At 40.3% G+C, this 12,901-nt stretch overlaps 1 protein-coding gene across 1 annotated transcript in view; it reads left to right on the top strand.

Moving 5' to 3' along the window:
• Window positions 1-12,901, top strand: part of LOC131573640 (signal peptide, CUB and EGF-like domain-containing protein 1) — a 199,350-nt gene that overhangs the window by 161,055 nt on the left and 25,394 nt on the right. The gene's annotated exons all lie outside the window — the stretch shown is intronic.

Here is a 12,901-nt window from a genome sequence, read left to right on the forward strand (position 1 = left end):
TGCTTATGACAAGGACCATATTGCTTCTTGCATCAAGATTTTAAAAATACTCCACTGAGTAAACAACATGTTACACTGTCAATGAAAGGAATACTTCTCAAAGCCTTTCTGTTACACTGGGTGTCAGTGAGACTGTGAATATTGCTGCAGTCTGCCTCTGTGAGAAAAAAGGGTTGCAAGATCATACCCAGAAACAATAAATGCCCCAGGTATGAAGTAAAAACAGCTCTAGCCAGCACAAGTTTTTTTGCCAAGTGATAGTATCTGCAGTGTTGGTTTTAGCAATTAAGTCTGCTGAAACATGAAAACAAACACATTCCTCCACCACCTCCAGTTCTCCCCTCTGCAGCAGTATTTTCATAAGTTAAAGGAGAATGCTCTTTGGTTGCTGCTTCTTGGAAGGCATATTAAAACTCACAATCTAGGCTTTAAATCACCTTCTAATAGAATGAGACCTAATGTGGAGAGAGCAGATGGGACAGATTACTCCAATTCTATTTTGCCATGAAGCTTCTGACACGGGCTACTGTTGGAACTTAGATAGTAGATTAGTTTGACCTCAGGTCTCATTCAGTATGGTAGCTCTTATACTGTTAAACTCTAAAAAGTACACTGCTATCAAATTGCTTTTTACAGCTCTGTCTGACCCCCTCTTGATGATGTGTGTGGGAAGCCAAGCAAAACGTTCCATTAGTGTTTAGAAAAAGAATTTGAGATATATTTTTCATTTTATTATTTTAGGATTTATGACTTGAATAGTGCAGAAATTACTGGCCTGGAATCATGTTATGTATTAATGAATTACCAGGATATGAGTCAGCCTTGGAATAGTTGGAGCAGGAAGGTAGCATTCTTCCACAAACAATAATCTGTTGATAAATCATGCTGAAAGCTGTAATTCAATAGGAATTGTTTTTAAAGAGAATCAGAGAAAGACTATATGTGTATATCTATTTTCCACTACAGCACATTAATACCGTGTTACTGTGCTCAAGCGTTCAGTCACGCTGATTATGGTCAGATAGCCTTTACCCTGAGTGCTAAACAGAATTGCAATAAAATGACAGCCTTATCCCAAATATTTTTCTGTGCTTTCATTTACACTCCTGGGTCTTTCAAAAGTGGTCTGGTTTGTTTATTTTCTTCTAATAAGAATAAAAGCCTAACCTGTTGAAACAAAGGAGTGTGATTTTTCTTACATTAGCCATGTTACAAACCACTACTCTTTGTTTTGGTAGCTTGGAGAGGAGGCCTTAGTTAGAACAGGTGAAATAAAACCAAAAACTAAGCTCCAATACTGAATCAGTGGAATGGAGGAGTGTTTTCTGGAGTTTTGCTGAGTGGAGGATTTTTGAGGCATGTTTGCAAATCATGATGTTGGTGTTTTCAGAGGGATACCTGCTGGGATTCTGCAGAGGCCAGCCCTTCTGGGCAGGGTTTTTAAGCAAGCCTTTGAGGCAGAGCCAGAGAACAGCAATTCTTGTGTATATTCAGTGGTCCCTTGGATTCAGCAAGAACTTGAAGCACGCTGGGAATGCACAGGTCCACAGGAAGTGAAGTGCTGCATTTGAGTTCTCAGCTGAAAACTGAAACTGTGTTGTTGTACTTGCTCTTTCAGCACCATCAAATAACACTAGGCCATGTTTTCACTCAGACTAGTCCCTTGTTCCTTCAAGAAGTCTCACTAGCAGCTCCTACTAAGGGTGATAGAGACAACACCTTAGCAACCTGAACAGTTTTCTCTTTTCAAAATTATGGCTAAAAATCAAATATATTGCAGAATAGAGGGACTATTCCTTCCTTGCTACAGAAAGGGTAAAGCCTTTATTATGTTCTCCTCAGACTGTTAAGCTGCTCTTACAGAGTTGCAATGTAAATAGCGGCTTGAGCAGAGTGCAGACTAGTAAACATATTTATGTTTGTAGGAAAACAAATAAACCTGCCTGAGGTTTCTTTTAATGCACTTCTCTTGATATATGGCTTCTCCTACCCCAAGCTCTTGACATAGTAGCACAGTTTATTCTTATAATAGCAGTAGATAACTCAGCTTGCCTTTGCCTTGGGAAATGATTGATACTGGAAAATTATACATTTCCGTATAAAATCTTGGCAATGTATTGATAAAAGTACTTACTTTCTTTAAAAAGCATTGGAAAAGTATTGACTTTAATTGCATTTTAGATTGTCCTAGCAAAACAATGGTAAGAGGATAAACGTAATAGGAGCCAAAGCCAATTGCCTCCTGCTGGGTTCCTGAGATTAACAGAGGAAGGTGAGCACAATAAAAGCCCTCAAGTAATGGAGAGGGGTGGGGAAAAGCTGGGACAGGTAAGCATAGGCCCAAGAGGAAGGTAATGTCTGGGAAGTCTAAGCATTGGCACAACTTCTGTCTCCAATTTTGAGAGGTTCTTCACACAGAAAATGAGGCTTCTGCCTTTCTGGTCGCAATCTCTGTTTCACTTCAAGTCACAGCAGATTCAGCCCTCAAAGCCTGGAGAAGCTTGTATTGCTGGGAAGTGGTTGTATCCAGCTGTCACATAAAGAAATATGAGTTGGTTCAAGAGGATGGTTGCAGTGTCCCTTTTGGAGTTAGCACTCGGGCTAGCTCAACACTGTTGACCTGCTGGGGGACACCCCTCCGAATCCTGGGAATCAGAGGAGCGGCTTGATGGAAGAGACCACAGCAACAGTAGAGGAGGCAGGAGTCAGGCTCTCTTGAAGGGCAAAGTCCAAGGTTTATTGAGTCTCCACAGGGACCTCTGACCTCAGGGGTGCTGCTCCAGGAGAGGCCCCAAAGCAGGGATGACAGCAACTTAAATTTGGGGGAGGAACCAGGGGAGGGGACAGATCTAAAAACAATGGGAAACAAGCGGGGAGTGCAAAGGGATCAGAAGGACATTGGAAAGAATCAATGAGGGAGGTTCAGGGAGGGACCTCCTCTGTCTCTGCCCTATCACTCGACCACCCTCCCTGAGCTTTCTAGAAGCTGGGAGGAGTAGCCAAGTGACAGACAGGGCCCAGAGGGGAGGAGCAGGGAACATTCAAGAACAAGAGGCAGGTACAAGGGTGGATTAACAATTGGGGTAGGAGGGTACAACTTGGGTTAAACTAGTAACAAAAACAAAAGGGATAGGGGAACAAACCATTAACATAGCAACATGGGGAGCAAAATTAACAACACAATATAACAGAGGATCTTTATTTTCAACCATTTCATAAATACATCAGTATTTACTTCTGTTTCAAAATCTTATGTCAAAGACAATCTGTACTTAATGTGAGGAAGCTATAAAGTAAATAAAATCAGTGTCAGAGACGTGTTGAGGATAGTGGTCCCCACTTCTGCCGAGCAATACATTTGTTAGCACAGGTGCACCTTCCACAGAGCAGTGAAGATGCGATTGCACAGATTGGTCCCTAAAATGCTCATATATTGAAAAGAGCTGTTATCCGAGGGCTACATATCCTTGATGCCCATAGTGCTATAACTTCATTCATGCTAACATACATAACAGCTTTGACTTTATCAAAAATGCCACTGGCTGTTGCTGCACTTGGCATTCTCCAGGCTAAGCATTCAGGGGGTACAGTTTTAAATCAGGCTCATTTATCACAGCTTTTTTGACCTTTCTCTGATTTGCCTTTGCTGAAAAGTTGAAAATGTACTTGGACTTTCTTTGGCCTTCCAGCCAGCACTTCCTGATGCAATCATAGGAAAATTTTGTAGCTCCTGTGATCTGACAAAATGCTTAGCCTAACTCATTTCCTATTGATTTTAAAAGTAATAGGTTTTAAAAATGAATAATACTGTTAAGTGCACTTAGGGATTTTTTATACTATTATCTTTCATTGTTAAAAAATAATGGTGCTTCAGTCAGGTTCAGATCCTTATAGTGCATTTTTATATGTTTTAAAAATCATTTGGAAATCTTCTTTAAAATTGTTATTCACAAAGATAGCAGTAAGGAGAAAAAGCAGGATGGAGAACTGCAATGAGCTTATGGTGAGGTTAAATGTAATGTGCTCAACAGAGAAAACCAGTACCAGTTTGAAATCTTCCCTTCCAAATGCCTTAATAGAACACCTCCCTAGGCTCACTTTGTGCCTGTGACCTTGGACAGACATATTAATTTTATACCATTGTGTCTAGTTTTAGTGGCTTTTTTCCATGTCCCATAAAAGACCATGCAAAATTTCCTATCTGAAAAAAAAAACCCAAACAAACTAAAAAACCTTTCTTTTTCTAACTTCTCTATTTGAAAGTATCTGCAGAGCTGTCTCTGGTGACCAGCATTGGTTTTCTCATTCTTCTCTCTGCTAGGACAGCTGACCAAATTCAGAATTGAGCTCAGATGACGAATCAGAGGAAGAGGGAAACTTGGCTTGGTGCTTGAGGCCAGGCACCTTTTCCTCTTCAGCAGTTCACATAGCGTAAAGTTGATGCTGCTGTTCCCCAGCTCTGCTTGCAGGACTGAGATTTAGCAAGTTGAGCAATTTTGCTCAACCATGTTTAAAATATTAGAAGAAATTATTATCTGCTAAAATTGAATTTATCAGGTAATCCTCTACCATTTTTCTGTTTCTAAGTTTGGTGCTGCCCCCAAAAATAGCAGATGGTGGGGTTTTCCATGCTGCTGCAGGGAAACATATTAGAAATCTTTTCTTCGTCCAACAGCAGAGAAATAATAATGTAATAATAATGGTGGTGATAATGATGATGTATTTCATTATAGAAAAAGCCTTGGTCCAAATCCCGCCACCTACAGTCAAAGAAAACCCAAAAGTTGGCTGCCAATTTTTGCCTGGCTGAAATTGCCAGATTCTGCAGTTTCCATGCAAAAGCATAAACTTTCCTACCCCTTGGGCAAAGCTCCTGGTGATCTAAAAGCAAGCAAATCCATGGCTGATGCATGAGGCAGAACAAAGCCATAGTGCCTGGGATCAGACTTGGCTTTGCAGTGCTGACAGGAAGAGGGATGTGTGGTGGCCACTTGGCTTGGCACATGCATTAAGGGGAACACACACACACGTGTTAAGGGAATAGGCGTTTACTGCAGTGATTTGTTGTTCCACAGCCCCATTTCTGCAGACTCAGAGGAAGTCCTGAGGGAAGCTTGTGGAAGAGAAAGAGCTTGTGGATTCTGTGTGGAAGAAAAACTAAACATGGAATTTTTGAAAGAAACTAAAAAGAGAAGGGAAAATTAATTTGTTGCTACATGAGATCACATAAAGCTCCCTTGGAAGAGTTCCTAAAGAAAAGATTGTGTTTACTGTGGAGAGGGAGCAAAGGATCTAGGCCTACAATTTGATTGCCAAGTCTCATTTTTTAACCTGCTTTTCCTTTTGTTTTCAAACCCCAGAGATAGCACAGTGGTTCACAGAAAGTGCAGCTGGTCTCTTTTGATAAGGTCTGATAGCAGAGATAAAGGAAACAAGCTGCCATTTGCCTTTAAAGACCTTCCAAAATGTGTTGTCTTGTTCTTCCTAAAAGCAGTTCCCTTTGCTTTAACGTCTAGGTAAATAGTGGGAAAACAGTTGCTGTGATGTTAATGAGTGTGATGAATTTGCTGGGTGAAGAGTGGTCCCCTTGGTGCTTAGCATCAAAGAAGGATCTGCCTGCTGCAGTTCCTTTAAAACTTAAGGGACCAACCAAAGATTGCTGTCTTTTGAACTGAGGTGGATTCACAGGAATTAGTAGAGGCAGCCAGACAGCCCAAGGGAGCTGCTTAGCTGGAATCATTCCTGCTTTCTTGTGTGTAACTTCAGGCCCAAGGAAATAATATGAGAAATCTAAAAAGAGGTACCTGCTTATTCCTGAAAGGATCAGATATGCATTGCACTTTTTAAGATAAATTACTCAGCCTTTACAAAATTTAGCAGTTAAAAAAGATCACACGAATTTGAACTCTGAAAGTTAAACTGATGGAAAAGATTAAGGGATCTATTCAGGAAAACACCTAGACAGTCCCTTCTGGGACAGGGATGCTTTTGGAGTTTACCAAGCAAAATGCTGGAGGCTGCTTAAGTACAGGAGGTTGGACTAAATGAGTATGAGTATTTAATGTTGGCATTAAATATCCTTATTCTATCAAAATAAACATTCAGTTTCTGGATTATGTCTTGGAAGACATTATTCAATTTCAGACATGTAGCAGAAGTGTGAGAACACACAGTAAAAGGAGAAGTCAGTGATGCCCAGATATTCCTTAGGGCAAAATGAAGGTATCTAAAATGATCAGACCAAAATGATAAACACAGAGACAGCTGTGGCTCCCTAAACTGCAAATGCATCAGAGCTATGTAGAGTGCTCATACCACATTTGGTACTGTATGAAGACAAAGACATGGCCTGTCCTAAGAGTGACAGCCTCAGGAGCAGAGATAGGAGGTTATTGAATTTACCATGGGTACAGATAAGCCAGGAGGAAGATGAAAACAAGCTGTTTCCAGGATCTCAATACACTGAATAAAAACATACAGACAGAATCCTGAGGCTGTGAGTAGAGTTAGGTAGATGATAACATTTGTCCTTAGTACAGCTATATACTGTGTGCCTATCCCTGAAGCTGAGTAGCAGTCACTTCATTGTGGACTGCTAAATCCTTGAAATACCTGCTCAGTGGAATGCTTACATAATAAGTCACGGGTTTCTAATTATTTACTGCCTCTGTCTCAAACATATATTGCAGGTTTCTTTTGCTGTTTGTATACATTTATTTGTTTTACTCCTTCTTTGCATTTTAACCAATCATCTCTAATAAAAAGCACATTTCCCTGCAAACAAATCAATTTCCTTAAGAAGTCTTTCAGCCCCTGATTATGGGTTACATTTGGTCTTCACTAATCACGTACTTAACTGTGAGTAATAAAGTTCTTAAATAAATAAATGCTTTGGTCCAAGTCAACATTAGTCATAATGGACAGTTTCCCACTCAAATATCTGAAATACAAGATGAGACCCTGCTGCCTGGGCACTTAGCTTCCCATTTAAACTACAGCAATTAATGCCGGATCTGGTTTTTTCCGCAGGTCATTAGGTACGTTATTAACAATTAAGTCTCAGCAGCAAGATGACTTGATTGCAGCTCAGTAACGCAGTGGGAAGTCTAAATGGGTGTGGGTTTTCAATTACTTTTCAAGACCTGGGGTTATGGCTACTTTTTCTCCCCTTTGTGTTAGCCTGCTCCAGAAGCACTCAGTGGGAAGGTAATGAAGTAGATTTGTACATTACTACATCTTTCCCTGCTTCCTTTTCATTTGTTTTATTATTGTAGACTTTGAAACTTAAGGAGAAGTTAGCTGCAAGCCATTCCACCTGGTCGGGGCTGGCGGTGTATTAGAGAGTTACATTCTCACATGGAGGATGCATTTTTACTAACTGTAAACAGGGCTAAGTCACTGTGGATCAAAAAACCTGAGATGTGGTAGAAACCCCATCACATGACTGCTATAGCAAAACAATGCCTTCCCAGCATTGAATTTAAACCACCATTTCTTGGGCAACATAGCTTGAATCATTACTCCCTATGGTCCAGCAACCACTCAGATTAAGATACGTCGTTTCCCTAATGTCTGTCAAATATTGTTGGAAACAGGGCTGGCTCAGCTGTGAGGTGAACATTACATGGGTGGTATCAGTTTCCCACAGAAATTGGAGGTGGGAGAAGGAGAAGACAGAATATAACTTTCAGCCAAAATACATACGAAAAAAAGCATTAGTGTTTATTTTAAAAACACCATGTCACGCTTCTTTGGAGTTTCTGTGTATGTGTGCTTAATGAATGAGAACAAGGAAAGGCTCTGTTTCTCAGAGAGGCCAATAACTTGGAAGCTGAGAAAGGTGAACACAAAACATTCTGACTAACCTTGAGTTTGGCTTGTGTGCATGGCCTGGGGTCCCCCACACTGAGTCCACTTTTGGCTTGGGGGTTAAAAATAAACCAGGGCTGTGTGAGATGGACAAAGCAGAACTACATCTTCCAGGCCTTTGCATGAGGAGGATGTGGCCTTGTTAGGAGATAACTCCAGTGCTTTGAGAGTGGCTTTGCTGTGCCCACTGCTCTGGGACACCTGGGCCACTCTTCCCAGCCTGGGGCTCAACCCCCACCAATGTCTGAATCTGAAACCCACAGCTTCCTTGCTGTGGATATTCATCATAGCAGCTTGGGCAGCAGTTATGAGGTAGATAGAAATCTTTGCTACTATAATCAAGGTGTACCTAAGCTTACTGGGCAGATTGGAACTGTACAGACTCACAGCTGTAAAAGCACTTTTAAGCATTGCTGTAATATCAAAAATGACCATTTTTGACTGACCTACCAGCATTCAGGGTGTCATCAGTCACTTCTGCTGATGAAGGAGTTGATAGTAGAGATAGGTATTTCCTTTTATTTTTATTGTGCATTCCCTTTCTACGTAAAAAATAATTCTTTTATATTTTACTTCTATTTGAAATAGCATATTTAAATTTAATTTACCTATTTTGCAGATAAACTTCATGTCTTGCCTCACTGAACACAGACAAATCAAATATAAGATGGGTTCTTTGCTTACAGTGTCCAGAATCTTCAGTCTGCACTTGTTTCCCATGCCTGTTACAGCTTTTTTTGATTGTCTTTGAGCCACTTCTGTCTTGTTCTCTGTAGCACAAATAGCACCACCAAATAACAATGATTTCCCCTTGCCACTTTTATTTTCAGATCAGGTGAAAAATATTCCAGGCTCAAGACTAAACTCTTATGCAGTTATAATATATGACCTGTGTTTTGGAAGGAGACACCCAGTTTCATAAAATGACCTGGCTACTGAGTGTATGTCTCAGAGAAAAGCCTTTGAGATGACCATTAGTTTTCACTAAACAATTTTCTCACCTGTTCTTAATATTAACAAAATTACATTGAGGAAGACAGAGAAGGGAAAATCCTCATTTTTGAAGTAGATTTTTAATGTGAAATTGGGAAGTTGGGCATTGAATTCTTCAGTTCTATAACCACAACGCTGAAATCACACCTCTGTGCAAGTGAGTTTTGCACATGTGCATTCTGTCAGGGAGTCACAGCAGGTCCTGCATCAGTTTGCAGTTCTAAAACATCTCTAAATCCAGCAGCATTTACCAGTCTCACCTGTGTGTGCCTGGTGCTGAGCTGCTTGTTTGTAATGCCAATGCTTTTTTGGAAATGTCCTGCTTTACACTTTGATTTCCTGATCATTGGTTCCTTTTAATTACTCTGAAATTTATTTTAGAGCAAAGACAATCAGGAGTACAGGGTACTGTGTCTGAGGGCTGGAAACAGAGTACAGAAAGGAGCCTTTCACTTGAGAGCTGTTGGTTGGAATCCAGCTCAGGTTCAGGCTTAGCAAAAATCACCACTGTGTGATGGCTTCTGGTGCCCTGCACTCTATGTCCACAAATGAGTCAGTGTCCACATCACACAAACCACAGAACAATTGGTGCTACTGTAATTGGGAGTCTAGTGGCAGCACCAGTGGAAAGGGCGGGAGCTTGAATGAGCATGGAAAATGAGCTGCTTTATTCCCTGCTCCCTCAGGTCACCTTTGAGACACATCTGTTTGAGGAAACTTAGAAGAAATTCGATCTCTGGTAGCTCCCTTCTGGAGATAGAAGAATTTACTTTGCAGTACTGACAATCTGACACCCACTAAAAAACTTCACATTCAAGAAAAATAAAGATCATTATGGGATCGTTTAACATGGGAAAGCCTGAACTAAAAAAAATAAAAAAGCAGCTACATATGATTGAAAAATCAACAATAAAATTCAAATGCTGACTTGAAATAATAGGAACCTAGCCAAACTAATATTATCAAGCATGGCCACCACTGCCAAAAATTGCTTCCCTCAAAACCCGAGGGAAATCCTGCTCTTTTATTAAACCATTGAATAATCTCTTCCAGTTGAATCCCTTCTAGGGAAAAAATAAGGAGTGCTTCCTCTGTTCAAACATTCTCTTTGGAGGTGAGAACATGGACTGCTGGAAGAGATGGACTTTATTCAGCCTGAGTTGATGCCTTGATGTCATGGAAACAGGGACTGCAAGGAGAACTGTCAGCAGCACAGGACACCGTAAAGAGAAGTCTGGCACTGCCAGTGTGCCCATGAATCCATGGTGTAGCTTGTAAAGGACCTTTGGAGGTCACCTGCTCCAGCCCCTGAACTTGGCACTTCCACTGGGTCTGCTGTGAAGTAGGGAGCTCCTTTCTTAGATTTTATATGTATCATTAGTATGCCTAAAAAAAGCTGGCAGGAAACTAACCATGTGCCACCAGCAGTGAATTTAGCCCCATAGTCCATGCAAGCTTCAAACAGCTCAGCTGTGAAGACACCTCTTAATATGCTGCAATGACAGTCACCTATGCTGATTACAGTGGTGAATGTGGCATGAATTTTTGGGTAAGTGAAAGTAAAAAAATTGTGTTGATGTCAGATAAGTGTGTTAGCAAATCTGAAATGTTCAAAGACAGCTTGGACTACATGTGAATTCATGCCAAATGCAACCAAAACAGCAGTTCTTCAAAAACACAACATTTTGGCTTTTCATCTTCAAATGGTTAAAAAACTTTATTTAAATAAGCTTAAATCATTTTAAGAGCACCTCAGACCTAGAAAGTTAATTTATCAGTATTTATTTTGGGGTGTGGGAGGGAGGAAATTCAGAGCAACATAATACCAAATTGTTTGTGTGTTTGAGTGTGTACGTGGAGGTGGGGGTGATGCTGTAACCTGCCACATCTCTGCTTTTGTATTTTTTGACTGATGGGTAGATGAGGTAGATGATTGGTAGATGAGGCTACCAGATTTTGTAGTGTTGCTTGTACAAATGAGACAGGGTTTAGATGCCCACGTTTGTTCCCTGTTGTTGTGGTAAAGCAGGATTTGAATCCAGGGGCTGTGAAGGTGAATGTCATGAGGGTGGTGGGAAATAAGCACATCCTTTCAGGCTAAATATGGAGAGGTATTGTGAAGCACCACAGAAGTGTGAGGGCAAGCTTCAAAGTTCCTGGGAGCCCAGGGATAACAGCATCCAGAGCACAGACTTCTGAGTTTTGGGGGAAAAAAAAAAAAAAAAAAAAAGGAGGATTTCAGCATTCTGTATCACATCACCAGTTTCTTGTAATGAAGAGTATGTGGTGCATATTTTTGCCTTTTCTGTGACAAGTGCTGAATTCCTCAGGGTGCTGGTGATTGTGCAGACAGGGCTCTGCAGAAAGCTGGGTCCCTCCCTGCCTTCCTCAGTCAGGAGCAGCCAGGGCTGAGGCTCAGCCAGGGGAACCTGCACAGAGGTTTGCCCTGTTCCAGCAGCCAGAGCAGGATGCTGAGTTCAGCAGACTGAACTTTTGAGAGCATCAGCAGAAAAGGAGATGAGAGGTTTAAAGGGTGAAAAAGCTATGAAGTAGAAATGCGTTTGGTATCCTGCGTGCCTGTTACTTGGCAAGCAGTGGTCACATTATCAGGCCAGACTATTCTTCCATGGGTAAAGAGGGGAGTGCATCCTCCTTAATGTGCAGAAAAATAGGCCATATATGCAGCAACACAAAGTGCTCCATGTGAAAGCAGTGCATAAACACTATGGACTAAACTAGTGCAGGATAAGATCACTGTTGAGAACTAGGAAAAAGAGACTCCCAAGGTAAGTGAGAGGCCAGAAAATGAACTGCTTTTGTAAATTTCCCGCAATTCCACATATCGAAAGAGGTTACACATGAATGAAACCATGATGTATGATTTGGCTTCTTAAGCATTAAAAATCCTTTAAACTATGGCTGCAGTGTTATTCCGAAATGATTTTACTTTATGTATTTAGAGAAAGCTGAAACAGTTTGCCATTTATGTGTATTCAAAGCTGCACATTTCCAAGACTATAAAGGAAACCTTAGAAAGAAATTACTTTCAGAACTCAATTGATGATATTTAAAAATGGATTTTAAAATGCATTAAAAATTCAATAGATGTAAGAAAGAAAAATCTCAGTTGTCATCTTTTTGTGACTTGATCACAGAAAGTGATTGTGATGCACACATAAAACGACAGCACAGATTTCTGTTCATCATTCATTCATTTTATGTTATGCATTTGCCTGAACAGTTGCTTCCCACATTGTGAATCTTTTCTGGGAATGTTTTGAAACATTTAAAGATGGAGGTCATATAAAATATAGCTGTTTGTGTCATTCTGAATTTGTGCATAAACTCTCACACAGATTTGGGTTTGCATACCCATACAGGAAATCTCAGTTTTAGAGTTCGGGAGGGTAAGTATTTGCATTTATAATAACAGAATGAGACCTAGAATTAAATGTCAAAACTATGTAAATAACACTTGGATGTAGGAGATAGAATATCCTGAAGTATGGTGAGTTTTCAACTTTTTTCAAACACCAACAGCTTTCCAAGCATGTACAATATGAAAGTCTAAGTTACATTTTGTGATGGTGTTGTTCAGGTTTTGTTCCTAAAAAGCAGCTCTAATAAGTGTGGAAAGTGTCATAGGAGTACTATTCTATTCATTTATAATTCAGGAACATTAGGAGAATGAGATTTGTTGAAATGATCACTCTCAAATAATGTCATTATATTCAATTTTCTGACCTATAAGCAGAAAAATTAATTATTGAGGAGAATTTAATTTAAAAAAAAACAACAAAACAAACCAATAAAATTAACCCAAAAATGTTATTCTGCTCAGATTGCTGTTTAAGGTACCTTTAATGTTTTCAGCAAGTCCATTCTGTCAGGACTGCTGTCAAATCAACCTCCACAGCACCTGCTCAGCAAAGCCTTTGTACTGTCCTGGAAGCAATGTGCTCTTGGTTGCTTTTTCCATGGCCTGCTGGATGGAAGAGGCTGTGTAAGCCAGGGTTTCATATTGCTGAGCAGAGATAAT

This window comes from Poecile atricapillus, chromosome Z (assembly GCF_030490865.1).
Source record: "Poecile atricapillus isolate bPoeAtr1 chromosome Z, bPoeAtr1.hap1, whole genome shotgun sequence".
In the NCBI taxonomy this organism is placed as follows: domain Eukaryota; kingdom Metazoa; phylum Chordata; class Aves; order Passeriformes; family Paridae; genus Poecile; species Poecile atricapillus.